Raw genomic sequence first — 19,019 nt, 5'->3', positions numbered from 1 at the left:
GAGACACCCAAAGAACCTAGATAACTTGGAGAAGATCTGCATGGAGGAGTGGGCCAAGATAACTCCATACACCTGTGCCGGTCTGATCAGGTCTTATAAAAGACGATTATTAGCTGTAATTGCAAACAAGGGTTATTCCACAAAATATTAAACCTAGGGATTGAATAATAATTGACCCACACTTTTATGTTGAAAATGTATTAAAATTTAACTGAACAACATAACTTGTTGGTTTGTAAGATTTATGCATCTGTTAATAAATCCTGCTCTTGTTTGAAGTTTGCAGGCTCTAACTTATTTGCATCTTATCAAACCTTCTAAATCTGCAGGGGGTTGAATACTACTTGTAGGCACTGTATATTTTTTATTTTTTTAACCATTTAATTTTCAATGGGGGAAAGGGGGGGGGATTTGAACTTTTAGGTTTTTTTATTTTTTTTAAATTTTTTAAAACTTTTTTTTAACTGTTTTTTTTATTTTACTAGTCCCCCTAGGGGGCTATAGCGATCAGCAGAGCTGAGAACTGCAGAATTGGTGCTTTACTTTCAATGCCGGCTGTATTCCGGCATTGAGAGGAAGTGAGTCATGTTAGCTACAGGCGTCATCACTCGACACCGTGCTACCATGGCAACCACCGAAAGTCACGTGTTCATGTCACGTGACTTCCGGTGGGGGCGAGGTAAGCGACTGTCGGCGCGCATATACATATCGCAGCGATATGTAAGGGGTTAATGGCCTCGGGTGGATGCGATTCCATATGTGCGCGGATCGCCGCCGCCTGCCCACGGCAGGGGGCGGGGCTTAACGGCACGCGATCCATTACGTACCCAGTATGTCATGGGTCGTTAAGGGGTTAAAGTTAGAGCAGTCAGACTGTGGAATGCCCTACCACAAGAGGTAGTAATGGCAGACACTATAACAGCTTTTAAAATAGAGGTGGATGATTTCCTCAGTACACACAACATTGTTGGTTATAAGTGACTTAGGGACAAAATGTAGAATTGGTGGAGGAAGGTTGAACTAGATGGACCTAGGTCTTTTTTCAACCTATGTAATTATGTAACTATGTAACATGAATGTATGAAAAATCATTTATTTTATATCCAGAAAAACAGCTGACTTCAAGCAGAGGTGGGCTGACTGATTGTGGAGGAACACCGCAAAATATGAATTCAAGCACAGCTAGGCAGGGAGAAGCTGGAGGGCCTGCCCCTGTGATTACTAGTGTGCTTAAGTTACAAAAACTTTGCGACTACTAGGCTATGTGCACACAGTGCGTTTTTGCGCGTTTTTCGGGTGCGTTTTTGGCCTCAAAACTGCATGACTTTGCTTCCCCAGCAAAGTCTATGAGTTTTCATTTTTGCTGTCCGCACACAACTGTTTTTTTAACTGTTTTTTTTAAAAAAAATGGACATGTCAATTCTTTCCTGCGTTTTTCTGCGTTTTCCGCCCATGCAATGCATTAAAAAAACGCAGCAAAACGCAGAGATCAAAAACGCAGCAAAACGCAGCCAAAAACGCACCAAATCGCGGTAAAAACACGTGCGTTTTTTGATGCGTTTTTTCGACGAAGGTGCGTTTTTGTGCGTTTTTGGCGGCCAAAAACGCACAAAAACGCAGCGTCAAAAAAACGCAGCGTGCGCACATAGCCCTAGTCTGCTTATATGGAGAGAAGGTATGCACACCAGTGACTATGTAAGGGGAATATATGAAAAGCAGAAACTGCTGTGTGAACACTGACATGAAAAATTCAATAGCTATATGTAAGAATGAAAATATGAAAATGGAATCTGCATTACTGCCATGAACCTATGAATAAAGAGAAATTTAACTATATATGCGTATAATGTGGACTGGCAATAGGTGTGGTGGGGCTTTTTTGGTGGGGGGTTTTTGCACCCAGTTCAGACTCAGAATTGGTGTTCCAGACGTTATTTCTTAATTGATTTGTAGTCTTTTGTTTGTGAACCCTCCCCACCACACCTGTTGCCAGTCCACATTATACGCATAAATAGCCTGGGTCTCAGCTTCCCATACACGGTAAGTTTTTTAAACTGCATGAGAGGACACACACTAGCTAGGGACCCCAACGTAGAGAAATACTTTGGCGTAGTGTTGGGGCTCTATTGCATTGATCAATTCAATAGCTAAATTTCTCTTTATTCATATGTTCATGGCAGTAATGCAGATTCCATTTTTATATTTTCACTCTTACATATAGCTATTGGATTTTTCATGTCAGCATTCACACAGCAGTTTCTGCTTTTCATATATTCCCCTTACATAGTCACTGGTGTGCATACCTTCTCTCCATATAGTGTAGATTTTTTAGGTTTTTGCACCCAGTTCAGACTCAGAATTGGTGTTCCAGACGTTATTTCTTAATTGTTTACTAGTCTGCTTAGTGACCTCGTTCCCTGCGCCCTATTCAAAGTATGTTATTCTGAAATGCCAAAACTTTTAAATAAGAAACATGAATATTTGTACTTATTGCGTCTGTCTCTGATTCATGTTGGCCATTATTTGGGCAGCATGAATGACATTACAGGTTCCTTCCCCTTAAAGGGAACCTGTCAGGTGCAATATGTGTGACGCCCTGGACTAGCCAGGTAGTCACATACATAACAACATGCACACACACCCCACCCTAGGCAGCAACAACAGTCAATCAAAAATCCTTGTTGCCTCCCTCCAGGGTCTGATGTCCACACCAGGTGGGGTGGAGCCAGGCGGTTGGCCCCACCCACCAAGGAGTTCACAGGCCTGGAGGCGGGAAAAGTGACAGTTTAGTTTTGGAGGTGGAAGTGAAAGGAGTAAACACTTGAGGTGTCTGGGTCGGAGCCAAGGCACTGACAGCAAGGTTGGCAGACGGTGGTGGCCGTCTGCAGGAGTTGGTGGAACTCCACAGAGCCGTAAGGACCGGGGTCGGGCGTCGGCCCGCCGGTACCGGACCGGGGAACGGAGTGAAGCTAAGCACACAGGCAGGGCCAGCGGACCCCGACCAGGCTTGGAGCCACCGTCAATAGTCAAATCCGAATGTGACAGGAACCCCAGGGGTTTCCTAACAACCAAGTCCCGATTGAAGGCAACAGTCCACCCAGAGAGGATATACAGCCACCGCCACAGGCTAGAGATCCAAGGGCCAGCGCCTGCGGGCAAAACGGGCTGCTACGGCACCCATATGCCGGGGAGCGGACTACCGGTGGGCAACCACAGGAGTCAAGAACATCTTCACAGGTGCAGGGAAAGACAGCCACCATCAGCCGTCCGGGGAGAGCACAACAACAACACTGCAGCCGGCTGCGGGACCCGTCCATCCGGCCGTTTTGGTTTACCAGAGACTTTGTCAGTGATTGTCTGAGTGAGTACACCAGTGCCGTCCAGCATCGCGCCGCACTGTCCCTGCAACCCTGCACCCCAGCCGTCCAGCCTCCCCGTTACACCACCGGGCCCCGGGATTACCAACCCCCCTACCCACGGAGGGGACAACATCCTAGCTGCACCCTACCATCTCTCCCGGGAACCCTGTTACCAGCAGCGGTGGTGCCATCATCACCACGTCCCGTGGGTGGCGTCACGAACAATCTCCCTAAACATACCACCCCCTTTTCACTCATGGGTGAGGAGAGCTGCTCGAGTCCCTGGGTCCAGTCCACCGCTCGAGCCACCAAGCAGCAGCAGAAGCCCCGCACCCGAGCATGGCGAGCGCGTCCCCTCCGCCCGCGACAACTTGGCGTCACGAACAGGATAGAACCGATCTACCTACCGGTAGAAGTGCGCCTTGCAGTCCCTGCCGGCGGCGTCCAGCCGAAAAATTTGAAGCGGCGCCATCTTTTGCCGCGAAGATTTCCCGCTCGAGTGTCTTCCCCGAGCAGGGAAGGCGCGAAAACGAAGCCCCACCCCCAACAAGCGGAAGTGCTAGAAAGAACCAAGGGGGGGGGGCGAGTGAAGGCCTGCCTAATGTAGCCGAGGGCATAAAAAGCGGGGACGCCAGGACTCTGCAGCATATCCGGTTCCTGGAAGCAGCTTGCAACATGTCCGCACCACCTGAAAGGCCTGAGTCTCCGGAGCATGCCCCTGGCACGGCGGTGTGGCTGAAAACCCAAGTGATGCTGCTGTGCTGTTGTAACCGGGCCCAGGTATGGGACCTGTTGGATCGCTGGACCGCTGAGATGAAAGAGCTGGCTGCGGTCGTGCGGGCGCATGAGATAGAGGCCATGCTGGAGGAGCTGGTGAGTGACCCACGCCCTTGTGCCCCAGAGGAGCCGGCCGCTGCGGCTGAAGGATTCGGTCTACCCCTGGCCCCTGCAGGGCCCACTCCATCGTCCGTGCTAGCAGCCCGTGCGGCCCGGCTCAGGCCGCCATCCCCGATGGAAGTGACGGAGTCCGCACTGATGCCCCGCCAGGGCCCGGAGGCCCGAGAGGACGCCAGCCAACCAATAGCTGGAGCGGTTGACTCAGAGGAACTGCAAGTCTGGACTCAGTTGGAAACCGTCTCAGCTCTGCCGGGTCCCGTCATTAGCCCCCTAGAGTCAGATGACAACGGCTCGGGGGCTGACACGGAGCCTGTCTCGGAGGAGGAGAGAATCTTCGGCTTGTATGACATGGAGGCCACTTACATCCCTCGGAGCGGAAATAATGGATGCCGGGCAGTCCTTCCTCGTCGCGCCTGCCGTGCGCTGGAGGGGCTGGAACCCGTGTTTCTTCACCTCGAGCCGGGTGAGGAGTACAAAAGTGAGCAATAGTGGCAGCGGTCCTCCATTGTCACCAAGTTGTCCCCGTTGGGGCCCTCAGCACTTTGAATGAATGAATGCAAATCAAACCGAGTTTTCATCTGATTGTTGACAGTGATTATCCCGGCCATTGCCGGCAAGTTGTACCCGGAGGGACTCTCTGTGTTTTTACCGCCCACATGAGAAACTGCTCATGAACATTCCGTTCGTGCGGCATCACAGCGATGTCACACGGCAGCCGGCCAATAGCAGAAGAGGGGCGGAGATGAGCGGCCGGAACATGCCGCCCACCACCTCCTTCCTTCCTCATTGCCGGTGGACGCAGGTAAGGAGATGTTCGTCCTTCCTGCGGTGTCACACACAGCGATGTGTGCTGCCGCAGGAACGACGAACAACATCGTACCTGCAGCAGCAACGATATTAAGGAAATGAACGACGTGTCAACGAGCAATGATTTTTCACGTTTTTGCGCTCGTTGATCGTCGCTCATTGGTGTCACACGCTGCGATGTCACTAATGGCACCGGATGTGCGTCACTAACGACGTAACCCCGACGATATACCGTTAGCGATGTCGCACCGTGTAAAGCACCCTTAAGACTCATATGTTTCTATGATAATAAGATTTTAAATTCATGTATGTTCAAACTAACTTCTTAAATCAAAGAATTGTTTAACGGGTTTTTCCCACAGACAAAGTTTATTTTAATCAATAGATCTTGGAATAATATTAGGTTCCCCAAATGGATGTGTTTTAACAAAATGTTCCTGTGTTGAGATAATCTTATATATGTCCCCCTGCTATGTACTGTGTAATGGCCGTGTCTGACTGTACGGGGACATGGTCTGATCATACCACTGCCTATCCAGACATTACAGCATGGGATCACATATAATTCTTTCTTTGAGTTAAAACATTTTCTAAACACTGGCAGGATTTTTTTTTACCTTACAAAAAGAATCAGCTATGATCCCACGCTGTAATGCCTGTATGCTCTTTTGTTTCCTCCCCTGCCCAGGAGATGTGGTATGATCAGACCATGTTCCTGTACGGTCAGACACGGCCATTACACAGTACATAGCAGGGACAACTAGATAGGATTATCTCAGTACAGGAACATTATTTTTAATTACATCCAGTTGTTGAACTTATTAGTATTTCAAGATCTATTGATTAAAATTAACTTTAAAATTAATTTTGTTCATGGGGAAAACTCCTTTAAAATGGCAATTACCAAATATATAGTCAGTGTTACATTTGTTTTTCTCCCAAGCTGGTTTCCTAGAGAGGTTTAGACTGTACATTCACATTTATCAGTGGATCACCTAATTGTAATGCCAGTCACTACTTATGGGTAGTATGGACGGAAGAGTAGTCAGGAAAGCTGGGGTCTGATAATGGGAGGACATGTATGCGCACAAGGAGTAAACAGAGGCGTAGTTAGGTCACAATCCGAGGGTCAGAAATCCAGGAGAGCACATAATAGGTTCAGGGAGAAATCAGAGATGGGACCAGGTAACGGTCCGAGGTCAAAAGTTAGGAGGTCATGACAGGAACAGTGAGCCGGTGGAGAGTAGTCAAATAACAGTCCAGGGTCAGAGACACAAACCAACAGCACAACTGCCGAACCAGAGAATACAACTGGCAAGGTTCTGGGTGAGCATGCTCAGTAAAGAAGCCTGAGCAATTACCAGGAAGGAGGAACACCTGAGTAATCAGCACCAACCTGGAATCCTGCACTGTCAATCAGGCTGCTAGCTCAGTAGCTCGGGAAAGCGTAGCAGAGCATCTCCAAAGGCAAGATGCTCTGCACAGAGGAATCTTATCACAGCAAGCTCTGTAATCTAGGAAAACCTAGCAGAGCATCTTCTAGAGGAATCGTGACACTAATATAATAAAAGATTGGGCATGTAGGAAGCCAATATGTCTGATCATTTTTTTCCTCGCCTGCAGTCAGGGTGCAGTTGGGAGGCCCATACCTTTCTATAATATGGTGTGTTCCTTTATGGCTAGGGCTGGTTTCCTGTGTCGCAGTGGTTTGGGGTATCGACAGGACCACATTCACTTTCTTTATGTTGTGACATAGCATCTGCATACTTCGATCTTTGGTGCCAGACGTTTGTCACTGTCATGTCGCTGTGTAGCCTGTAGGTGATAACGTAAGGAATGTGATTACATAAATATCTCTACATCGGCTATTTATTGACATTATTATAATGCATCTATAAGAGGATAATCGCGGACACGGCACTGGGAAAGGTCAGGGGCGAGATGTGCTGCTAATTGCACTTTGCTTTGTGTCCACAAACACTGTCCCCTGCCTGAATTACCTGAGGTGCAAGGAGACGCTTGTTCTATGTTCCCGTGTCAGCGCCATCATCTTCTGGTTGCCAGGCAACCGCTCTCTATGTCTCCACACAACACAGTAAAGGAGTGGAAGTGCCAAAAATAAATTATATTTTGCACCTGTTACAAAGACACAAACATTATGGGATGGATGTAGCACCTAGACTCATTCATAGACAAAGAGATAGAGAGAGGTGTATTGTAAGATTACACAGGGCGTTACAAAAGCACAAAGACAACTACAAATTAGCCAATTCTCTTTTAAAAATGTAAATCCCCCGAATCTCAGACCTGGAGAATCATTTCTGTCGCCTCTAATGACAGGACCATAAATGTGAGCCTACATATAGACTATGTCACATACTTATCATGCACGTAGGTTTAGTTTACCTTAAAATAGATGTGTGGACTATATACTATGTGCTCTTGGGGGCTCTGATACTATAAGCGCTACCATACTCACCTGCTGTTGCCCCTCTTCCCTCATGGATCTATCACAGGTCACTGCTGTGCCACCTGAAATAATGGCCTTATAATTCACCTGTCCCAGGACTACTGAGACCTGTGATTGGCTGCAGCGGTCAGATTACTTGAAAAGCACATTACCTGATCACTGCAGCCAATTCAAGGATGTAACAGTTCTGTGACAGATGAACTGTAATATCATTGTCACAATTCCTCCTGTATCTTTTGGATGCCATAGGTTACTGCCGTACTATTGATCCTGGTGTGCTGAGCTGTCTGTGCCCTGATTGACAGCTCATTTGTCCAATCTAATACAGGGATGTAGCGCCCCTGAAACCATCAGGGTGCTACAAGGTTCTGCATCCCCACAAGGATGCAGGGCCTACCCCCTTAGGGACCCAGAACCCCAGTGCTGGTACCAACAAAAACCCAGGTAATCCCAGTTTTCCCCAACAATCGCCCATACAATGGTACCCAGCTAGGGTGGGACCATGGATAGTCGCCTAGAAGTGGAACTAATCCAGTCCACTAGTTGACCAGATGGGAGGGGCAAACTGTGGAGAGTAGTGAGACAAGTGTTAGACAGGTGAGGCGTGAAGGTGGAAGCGAAGCGACATCCTGACTCGGGTTAACAGTGACCTGGTACCCAGGAGAAGTAGTTGCCGGTGGAGTATGGCGGAGTACTCCCGGAACTATGGTCCGACGGGGTACAGGACCCTAGGACAGGAAAGAGCTCCAAGCCGACCTGTTAACACCTGCATAGCAACGGGACCATCAAGGACCTTGCTGACCCTAAAAACCCGAAGACTCAGTAGCAAAGAGAGAACCGGGGAAAGGACCAGAGACTCCAACCCCACAGGGTTCACGCTACCATCAGGCGGACAGCAGTGGAACAATACCACCAGACGGGGACCCACTAACCAGAGACAGGTGCAGAGGAGGAAGGCACCAGATTACTAACTGGCACTGGGCAGAAGGGAACCTGGAGGTGAAACCAGCCGGCCTCGGGTACCCAGTTACCATCACCGGACAGTGAGTAAAACCAGTTGCACTGAACTTTTGTGTGGACTCCCTTCTTCCAACATCTGTCACAACTCCTACCCTCTGGGGCCGGCCCTGCTTGCGGAGGGCCTACCATCCAGGCTTCCATTAACACCAGCCCCAGTAGTGGACATTGTGCAGCGGCGGCTCCATACACATAGCCATAACACCGCAAGTGGCGTCACATGTGAACATTATAATCCCCTGTAAATATACCCCCTTTACAAAAAGGGCCCAGGGCATGGAACCGGGCAACAGCAACCACCGTGACACCCTCCAGACGTACAGTGCCCGATACCGAGTACACCATATCCCTGGGTGACACAGGGGCGTGCCGAGCTGTTATATACAATGACAGCTCAGCCATCCAATATGAGACTTGGAGGTTCTGGGTTTTCCAGGTGTTCCCTGTTCGGTTTGATTGCTCAGCTATTTAGCTGAGCAGTCAGTCACAGAACACTGCCAGTCTTAGTATTGTACTCATTTGTGTAGTTGGCCTCTGGGAATTGATCTTTTGCTGCTTGACCATTGACTTTGACCATCCAGATGCCCTGTCCCTCAGCTCTGATCTGCTACCCTCCAGGTATTCTGACTCTGGACCATGACCTGAATACACTCCTGTATATCCCTTTAATGTTGACGTGCCCTCCTGGTACCTGACCCCAGAACATTTGACTATCCTGCCTTACAATTTGTCCGTGTAGTGCCTAGCGTCACTATCAGGACTTCAGCAGGTACCATATGTATGGGAGAGTCCAAGCCCTAGACATCATTGTATATTGAACACAAAAAAGAATTGCCAGTTCACCACAACAGACCGTTTTTTTCTGGACCTAGGAGCAGCGTCATTGCCAGGGACAAAAATCGTCATAATTTTCAAAAGAGTAAATTCAAAATGGATATAAAATTATCAGGTTTATTTAATAGGTAACAAAATCCCCAAATAGTCCATTGATAAGAACACTAACATGTTTCTGGTGCACACTGCACCTTTACTCATGGTGTATTGGTTACAATGTGAGTGCATTTATCTATCTATACTGGGGCACATACCAGCACCTACTCACATGTAGAGACTTTGTCAGACAGCTTGCCTCGACTGCAGAGACATTGCATAAAGATTCCAGAAGAAGGTTTAGTTTCCAGCAGATTTTTTGTATTATGCACAGAACAGTAGATAAAAAGACAATTCTGAACCAGAGCTGCATAGAGATAATGATGTTAGCAACATGGCTGACATACACTAGCTGCGGAAGAAGGGAGGGGTTACTGACATCAGAGCAGCGACAGGGAGAGATAGGGGACACACTTCTGAAAGGCAAACCTTAATGCACAGCAACACAACATACCATACAATGCCAATACAATACTGTATGATTCCCTAGTGGTGGGACATGACAATGCATAACAGAGGATTCTGACTCTGACAACTCAAGTCACTCAAAAACTCATATTGGAATAAAAGTAAGAGACAATTACTGTCGAAAAAATGCCATCACCTGATCGGCTATAGTCTGAGGAGGCACAAATCTCCCAAAATTATGTTATTAAAGGGAACCTATCAGGTGCAACATGCACCCAGAACCACAAGCAGTTCTGAGTACATATTGCTAATCCCTGCCTAAAGCGGGCTTTACACGCTGCGATCTCACTAGCGAGATCGCAAGCAATTGTACCTGCCCCCGTCGGTTGTGCGACACGGGCATATCGCTGCCCTTGTCGCACAACCTTGCTTACCCCCGTCACACGCACTTACCTGCCCTGCGACGTCGCTTTGGCCGGCGACTCGCCTCCTTCCTAAGGGGGCGGGGCGTGCGGCGTCACAGCGACGTCACATGGCAGGCGGCCAATAGAAGCGGAGGGGCGGAGATGAGCGGGATGGAAACATCCCGCCCACCACCTTCCTTCCGCATAGCCGGTGGACGCAGGTAAGGAGATGTTCCTCGCTCCTGCGGTGTCACACACAGCGATGTGTGCTGCCGCAGGAACGAGGAACAACATCGCTAACATCCTGAAAACGATTTTTTGTTTCAGGATGACCTCTCCACGGCAAACGATATTGCCCTCTTTTGCGATCGTTTAAGATCGCTCTTAAGTATTACATGCAGGGATCTCGTTAATGACGTCGGATGTGCGTCACAAACAACGTGACCCCGACGATAATTCATTAACGATATCGTAGCGTGTAAAGCCCGCTTAACTGTCCCTGTATCTACAGTAGTAGCATAGATAAAAAGATCTTTAGAAAGAGTATTTCTAAAGATCCTTTATGATATGCCAATGAGTGCAGGGACTCGTCGCAAGAGCGTTAACCTGCTTTACACGCTGCAATATATCTTACAATGTGTCGGCGGGGTCACGTCGTAAGTGACGCACATCCGGCATCGTAAGGTACATTGCAGTGTGTGACAGGTACGTGCGATTGCGATTGAACGTTAAAACGTTCATCGCATACACATCGTACCTGTCTCTAGAATTGCACGTCAGATTGTTGATCGTACCCGGGGTTGCACACATTGCAGTGTGTGACACCCCGGGAACGATGAACAGATCTTACCTACGTCCTGCGGCTCCCGGCCCACAATGCGGAAGGAAGGAGGTGGGCGGGATGTTTACGTCCCGCTCATCTCCGCCCCTCCGCTTCTATTGGCTGGCTGCCGCATGACGTCGATGTGACGCCGAATGTCCCTCCCACTCCAGGAAGTGGACGTTCGCCGCCCACATCGAGGTCGTATGGACGGGTAAGTACGTGTGACGGGGGGTTACTCGTATGTGCGGCACATTCAACTAATTGAACGTGCCGCACATACGATGGGGGCGTTGCAAATCGCATACGCTATCGTATGCGAAATTGCAACGTGTAAAGCAGGCTTTAGTCCCTGTTCTCATTCCAACCTCTTAGCATGTTATCATGCCCACAGGGTCATGGTAACATGCTATTTAATGCCCATTGTCCAGCAATCATGTCCGTTATCACTGCTTCAGAACACCAGGCTTAGGGTCAGAATACCCAGCACTTTCTGTCATGTCGTGCCGGGCATTCTGAACATGTACAGTGACCCTAAGCCCGGTGTTGTGATGGGGTGACAACAGACACAGGTACGTGCGTCACCTCTGATGATGCTGGACATTGAATAGCATGTTAGTACACCCCTGTGGGCATGCTAACATGCTAAGACGGAAGAATGAGCACAGGAACTAATGCACCTTGCGACTAGTCCCTGGCCTCATTAGCATCTCATAAAGGATCTTTAGAAATACTTTTTCTAAAGATCCCTTTATCTATGCTAGTGTATACAGGGACGGTTAGGCAGGGATTAGCAATATGTACTTAGAACTGCTCGTGGCTCTGGGTGCATATTACACCTGACAGGTTCCCTTTAATCTGTCTTCACATTTGCAATATAAGGATTGTTTGTAATTTAGAACGTATCTGGAGCGCTTTTTCCACTACATATTTTTCTCAGTGTCTGACTCTTACATGTTCAGCAGTTTCTGTGATTTCTATATACAGTGCCTACAAGTAGTATTCAACCCCCTGCAGATTTAGCAGGTTTGATAAGATGCAAATAAGTTAGAGCCTGCAAACTTCAAACAAGAGCAGGATTTATTAATAGATGCATAAATCTCACAAACCAACAAGTTATGTTGCTCAGTTAAATTTTAATAAAATTTCAACATAAAAGTGGGGGTCAATTATTATTCAACCCCTAGGTTTAATATTTTGTGGAATAACCCTTGTTTGCAATTGCAGCTAATAATCGTCTTTTATAAGACCTGATCAGGCCGGCACAGGTCTCTGGAGTTATCTTGGCCCACTCCTCCATGCAGATCTTCTCCAAGTTATCTAGGTTCTTTGGGTGTCTCATGTGGACTTTAATCTTGAGCTCCTTCCACAAGTTTTCAATTGGGTTAAGGTCAGGAGACTGACTAGGCCACTGCAACACCTTGATTTTTTCCCTCTTGAACCAGGCCTTTGTTTTCTTGGCTGTGTGCTTTGGGTCATTGTCTTGTTGGAAGATGAAATGACGACCCATCTTAAGATCCTTGATGGAGGAGCGGAGGTTCTTGGCCTAAATCTCCAGGTAGGCCGTGCTATCCATCTTTCCATGGATGCGGACCAGATGGCCAGGCCCCTTGGCTGAGAAACAGCCCCACAGCATGATGCTGCCACCACCATGCTTGACTGTAGGGATGGTATTCTTGGGGTCGTATGCAGTGTCATCCAGTCTCCAAACGTCACGTGTGTGGTTGGCACCAAAGATCTTGGTCTCATCAGACCAGAAAACCTTGAACCAGTCTGTCTCAGAGTCCTCCAAGTGATCATGATCAAACTGTAGACGAGCCTTGACATGACGCTTTGAAAGTAAAGGTACTTTACGGGCTCGTCTGGAACGGAGACCATTGCGGTGGAGTACGTTACTTATGGTATTGACTGAAACCAATGTCCCCACTGCCATGAGATCTTCCCGGAGCTCCTTCCTTGTTGTCCTTGGGTTAGCCTTGACTCTTCGGACAAGCCTGGCCTCGAAACGGGTGGAAACCTTCAAAGGCTGTCCAGGCCGTGGAAGGCTAACAGTAGTTCCATAAGCCTTCCACTTCCGGATGATGCTCCCAACAGTGGAGACAGGTAGGCCCAACTCCTTGGAAAGGGTTTTGTACCCCTTGCCAGCCTTGTGACCCACCACGATCTTGTCTCTGATGGCCTTGGAATGCTCCTTTGTCTTTCCCATGTTGACCAAGTATGAGTGCTGTTCACAAGTTTGGGGAGGGTCTTAATTAGTCAGAAAAGGCTGGAAAAAGAGATAATTAATCCAAACATGTGAAGCTCATTGTTCTTTGTGCCTGAAATACTTTTTAATACTTTAGGGGAACCAAACAGAATTCTGGTGGTTTGAGGGGTTGAATAATAAATGACCCTCTGAATAAACTTTTCACAATTTAAAAAAAATAAAATAAAAAAAGAAATAACATTCTTTTTGCTGCAGTGCATTTCACACTTCCAGGCTGATCTACAGTCCAAATGTCACAATGCCAAGTTAATTCCGAATGTGTAAACCTGCTAAATCTGCAGGGGGTTGAAAACTACTTGTAGGCACTGTATCTCATGCCCACCATGCTTTTTTTTACACTGCAAAAACTGACCTGCAGTGGGATTTTGTAATCTGCAATATATAACTTTTTGTAGATTAAAAAAAAAAAGTATATCCATTTTTAATGCATTTCTGCAGCAGAAGTGCAGTACAGACACATGTAATCCACACAGAACATTGTCAATGCTAAATAATAGAAAGTATCAGAAACAAAGCAGTTATATTTCAAACATGACATCCCAAAAAGAGACAAAAACCGCAGATGAAAAAACGTGATAAAAACTCATAAAAATAAACATACTAAAACGTGAAGAAAAAACGCAGGTAGCCCAGCTTAGCTAATTGGTGCAAAAATGCTGAAGATAATCTGCAGCATAAAGAATGCACCAAATACTCATCGTGGAAAGGGCTTTCTTCCAAAAACAGTGCCACACCTGACTACAGGTCGTATGTGGTATTGCAGGTCAGTCTCATATAGGTCAATGGAATTGACACACGTCATCTGCAGACAAGAATGTCATTATTTTCAGAAGAAATCAGCCATGCTTTTCTAATCCTGGACAAACCATTAAAGTTATTGAAATTATTTTAAAAATCATTGCAGCGGAAATGTTAAGCAATCGTCCGCATGACCCTGATAAAATTGGATTATGTTATTAGGAAGATTTCATTTTTCAAGAGCCTTGAAAGCCGCAGTTTGATTACCTGCCATGACACTGCTCCATTTTAGCCTTACATCAGCTTTGATGTATTCTCACCAATGAGTTTATCTTCAGCCCTGCTCGCTGTATATAACACCAGTACCTGACGGACCCCCGGCATATACAGCACGGTCTAATCTGTGACAAAGGTCAAAAAAAGGAGACACATATGTGAGCTGAGCCCTATCCATCGGTTTAAAGAGCAACTGTTATTTTAATTTTTTATTGCAGAAATCAATAGTACACATGAAAAGAAATAAAAGTTTGTAGTATATCATTTAGGAGAAATCTGTTTCTTTCTCCTTCCGGATTGGTCTTTTGCTCTGGGTAAAATCTGTATTCAATGAAGACAAATTTTCACATTACTGAGATAGGAGATGGCAGTTGGTGCTTTTTGAGATCAATGGAGAGGGGAAGGGATAGTGTGGCGCCCTGGACAAGCCAGGGGCCACAGAGAACAACACCAACACACCCCACACTCCCGGTCAGGCACACCTAAGTCAGACAAAACCCTTGTTGCCTTCCTCCAGGGGCTGATGTTCACACCAGGGGGGTGGGCCAGGCGGTTGGTCCCGCCCACCAAGGAGTTCACAGTCCTGGAGGCGGGAAAAGTGGACAGATGAGTTTGAGAGTGGAAAGTGGAAGTAAGGAAAGTGGCAGTTGAGCAGACTGAAGTTGGTCCGGGTGTGTGGCCTGGACGGATCAGCAAGGTTGGCAGACGGTGGTGACCGTCTGCAGGAGTGGCCTATCGGAGTTTACCGTAAGGACCGTGGACGGGCGGTGGCCCGGCGGTACTGGACCGGTACGCAAAGAGAAGTCAGCACCATCTGGCAAGGGCCTGCGGACCCCGGCAAGGCTAGGAGTCGCCGTGAATTTGCCAAATCCGTTAGCGAAGGGAACCTCCTGGGTTTCCCAGCAGCCAAGTCCCGACAGAAGGCAACAGTCCAACCGAGAGAGGGAAACACAGTCACTGTCAAGGCTAAAGTTCCCAGGGCCAGAGCCTGCGGACAAAAGGGGCTCCTTCCGCACCCACCCAAGCTGGGGAGCAGGTTACCGGTGGGAACCCATTGGAACCGTTTACAGTACACAGGTGCAGGGAAAGGCAGTCACCATCAACCTGCCGGGAGAAACAACACCACAGCCGTCTGTGGGACCCGTCCATCCAGCCGTGTGTTTTACCGAGAACTGTGTCCTCATCATTGGCTGAGTGAGTACCACCGTGCCGTGCGGCACAGCGCTGCCCCCGCGACCCTGCACCTCGCCAGGCCCCGTAGCCCGTCTGCCATCCATCCCTACCCCCATCACTGGGCCCCGGGACAACCAACCCCCTACCCATGGAGGGGAGAACTAACATCCAGGTTGCTCCCTGTCACCGCTCCCGGGATCCCCGTCCAGAGCAGCGGTGGTGTCACCAATCTCACCACAACCGTGGGTGGCGTCACGGACAATAACCAAATCCCCCACAATCAACCCCCACCCTTTTCACTCACGGGCGAGGAGCTCCGCTCGAGTCCCCGGGATCCGGCCCACCGCTCGAGCCACCACCGAGCAGCAGCAGCCGCAGCAGCAGCGACCGGACCCAAGCAGTGGGAGAGCGCAGCGTCCCCTCCTCCGCCCGCGACAATAGAAGGGGAGAAGGATGGAACAGCTGGAGGCAAATACAGACATTCTTCTGCAAGGTCTCCTGAAAGGACAGTTCCAGTTCTCCATAGAACTTTATCAGCACTAACTGCCATCTCCCATCTCAGTAATGGGAAAATCTTATTTGCTGAAGACAGAATTTACCCATAAACTGAGAATTTTGAGAATGAAAGATTAGTCCAGGAGTGTTAATAAACAGATTTTTCTGATAAGATATATTACAAGGTTGTTTTTTTTATATATGTACTATTGCTTTATGAAAAAAATTGAAATGATAATTATTCTTTAAAGAAGTGGATTACTTCTCTGCAATAGTTGCCTCATCCCTGTAAAAATGATAGGGAAGGTTTTTTCTAAATATCTTGTTCAGCCAATTCTGCCTCTGATCGGCGCTAATGTGGACCACTCATCCCCATGGAGTGACCCCCGGGCTCCGTGATCGCTGGGATCCAGTGATGTCACATCAACTTCCAGTTGACACGACATCACCTCGGCCAGCCCCAGTCTTCCTGAGTGACTGGGCTGAGGGCGACGTTTCACCGGTCATCACAGCCCAGCATGTCGCACTCTCTCTCCTTCACTGCAGAGTGCCGCAAGCAGGAGAGATCATAGGCTGTGACGAGCGGTGAAACACTGCCCACAGCCCAGTCACTCAGGAAGACTGGGACCGGCCGCGGTGATGTCAGGTCAACTGGAAGTTGACGTGACATCACCAGATCTCAGAGGTCACGGAGCCCGGGGGTCACTTCATGGGGATGAGTGGACCGCAATAGCGCCGCTCAGAGGCAGAATTGGCTGATCAAGGTATTTGTAAAAAGCCTTTTCTATCAGTTTTACAGGGATGTGGCCATTATTGCAGAGTAGTAAACCACCCCCTTAAGTACGTATGTGAATCTGATGTGGAGATTTATCTATTGCAATGTATTTCTATCACCTCTACTGCACAAGAGCACTTTGAATACATCAGATCATAGTTGTTTTCTGCTGTGATAGATGATTTACATCAATAGAGCATACAGCGGTCTGTCTTTGTACAGCGGACTAATTAGTCTTCATCCCAAGAGTAAATGAAGATGTCATTCACAGTGTCCTTTGTTTTTCTACAATGATACTAGAAAGGGATTTACACAAGTCTGAGAAGTTAAGATCACTTATCCATCTCAAAGTTAATCTCTAATTTAACATCCAACATGATTTGTTCCAGAAGATTTCGACTTAGGGGTACTTTTCACATAGCGAGATCGCTGCTGAGTCACAGTTTTTGTGACGTACCTCTCGCTGTGTGTGACACTAAGCAGCGACCTGGCCCCTGCTGTGACATCGCTGATCATTACACACAGTGCTGGTTCATTTTATTGCTCGTTGCTCTTCCACTGTGAAGCACACATCGCTGTGTTTGACAGTGAGAGAGCAACGATCTGAATGTGCAGGGAGCCGGCGTCTGGAAGCTGCGGACGCTGGTAACCAAGGTACACATCGGGTAACCAAGCAAAGCGCTTTGCTTGGTTACCCGATATTTACCTTGGTTACTAGCGTACGCCACTCTCAGGCTGTCAGTGCTGGCTCCCTGCTCCCTGCACACGTAGCCAGAGTACACATCGGGTAACTAAGCGAAGCGCTTTGCTTAGTAACCCGATGTGTACCCTGGCTAAAGAGTGCAGGAGCCAGCACTAAGTGGTGTGCGCTGGTAACCAGGGTAGATATTGGGTAACCAAGCAAAGGATTTTCCTTAGTTACCCGATATTTACCTTGGTTACCAAGCGCAGCATCGTTTCCACGAGTCGCTGCGGGCTGGTGGCTGGTCACTGGTCGCTGGTGAGATCTGCCTGATTGATAGCTCACCAGCGACCATGTAGCGATGCACCAGCGATCCTGACCAGGTCATATCGTGGTCGGAATTGCTGGTACATCGTTTAGTGAGACGGTACCCTTAGTGGAGTTGTTTTCACACGAACAACGTACATTTAAACAATAGATCTTGGAATAATAATAAGTTCCACAAATGAATGTGTTTAAAAAAATTGTTCCTGTGCTGAGATAATCTTATATATGTGTCCCTGCTATGTACTGTGTAATGGCTGTGTCTGACCGTACGGGAACATGGTCTGATCATACCACAGCTCCCGTGCCGGGGAGGACACAAAAAAGTATAAAGACATGGCAGCACAGGATCACAGCTGATTCTATTTCTGAGGTAAAACAAGATTATCTCAGCACAGGTACATTTTTTTTATTTTTAACACATCCAATTGGGGAACTTATTATTATTCCAAGATCTATTTATTAAAATGTACTATGTTTATAAGACAACCCCTGTAGCTGGTAGAGCCAATACAAATCATCGAGCAGAGCCCACAGCTTTCAATGGTCATTAATAGATCTTCTCATATGGATGTAAAAGTACATTCTAGAAGCCCAAACACCTAGGTGCTACTGCAACCATTGCACCCTCTCTGTAGTTATGCCCCTGACTGGTACCCTCTGGACTACTGTAATAGAGTTTTCACAATTATAATTCAAACAAAATGAGTTCTTAAATGCATTGTCCAACTAACAAAGTACATGTTAATCAATAGATTTGGAAGTTTCACAATTGGATGTGTTAAGAGAAAATGCTCCTGTACTGAGATAATCTTATATATGTGCCCCTGCTGTGTACTGTGTAAGGGCTGATTTTGACCTTGTAGGAACATGGTCTGATCATACCACAGGTCCTAGACAGGGGAGGAAGTAAAAGAGTTTACAGACAGAACTACATGAGACTCCAGCTGATTTTTTTTCTGTGAGGTAAAATATTTTTCTGCCAAGTTTTAAACATGTTTTACCTCACAGAAAACAGAATCTAAAATGCCATGCAATAATATCTGTATACTGCCTTTTGCTTCCTCCCCTGCCCAGGAGATGTGGTATGGTCAGACCGTGTCCCTGTACAGTCAGACACAGCCATTACACAGCATATAGCAGGGGCACATATATAAGATTATCTCAGCACAGGAAGA

At 47.5% G+C, this 19,019-nt stretch overlaps 1 protein-coding gene and 1 long non-coding RNA gene across 5 annotated transcripts in view; one reads left to right on the top strand and one right to left on the bottom strand.

The window, feature by feature from the left end:
- LOC142292042 (uncharacterized) overlaps window positions 1-7,150 on the bottom strand; it is a 124,803-nt gene extending 117,653 nt beyond the window's left edge. The window contains exons 1-2 of the long non-coding RNA XR_012750569.1: window positions 7,064-7,150; window positions 6,713-6,878 (exon numbers count right to left, since the gene is read on the bottom strand). This is a non-coding gene — a long non-coding RNA (uncharacterized LOC142292042). The remainder of the gene's footprint in view (window positions 1-6,712; window positions 6,879-7,063) is intronic.
- AGAP2 (ArfGAP with GTPase domain, ankyrin repeat and PH domain 2) overlaps window positions 1-19,019 on the top strand; it is a 547,732-nt gene that overhangs the window by 328,263 nt on the left and 200,450 nt on the right. The window lies entirely within an intron of this gene.

This window comes from Anomaloglossus baeobatrachus, chromosome 2 (genome assembly GCF_048569485.1).
Source record: "Anomaloglossus baeobatrachus isolate aAnoBae1 chromosome 2, aAnoBae1.hap1, whole genome shotgun sequence".
Classification (NCBI taxonomy): domain Eukaryota; kingdom Metazoa; phylum Chordata; class Amphibia; order Anura; family Aromobatidae; genus Anomaloglossus; species Anomaloglossus baeobatrachus.
The sequence above is the reverse complement of the archived record's forward strand: the minus strand, read 5'-3'. Positions and strand labels throughout refer to the sequence as shown.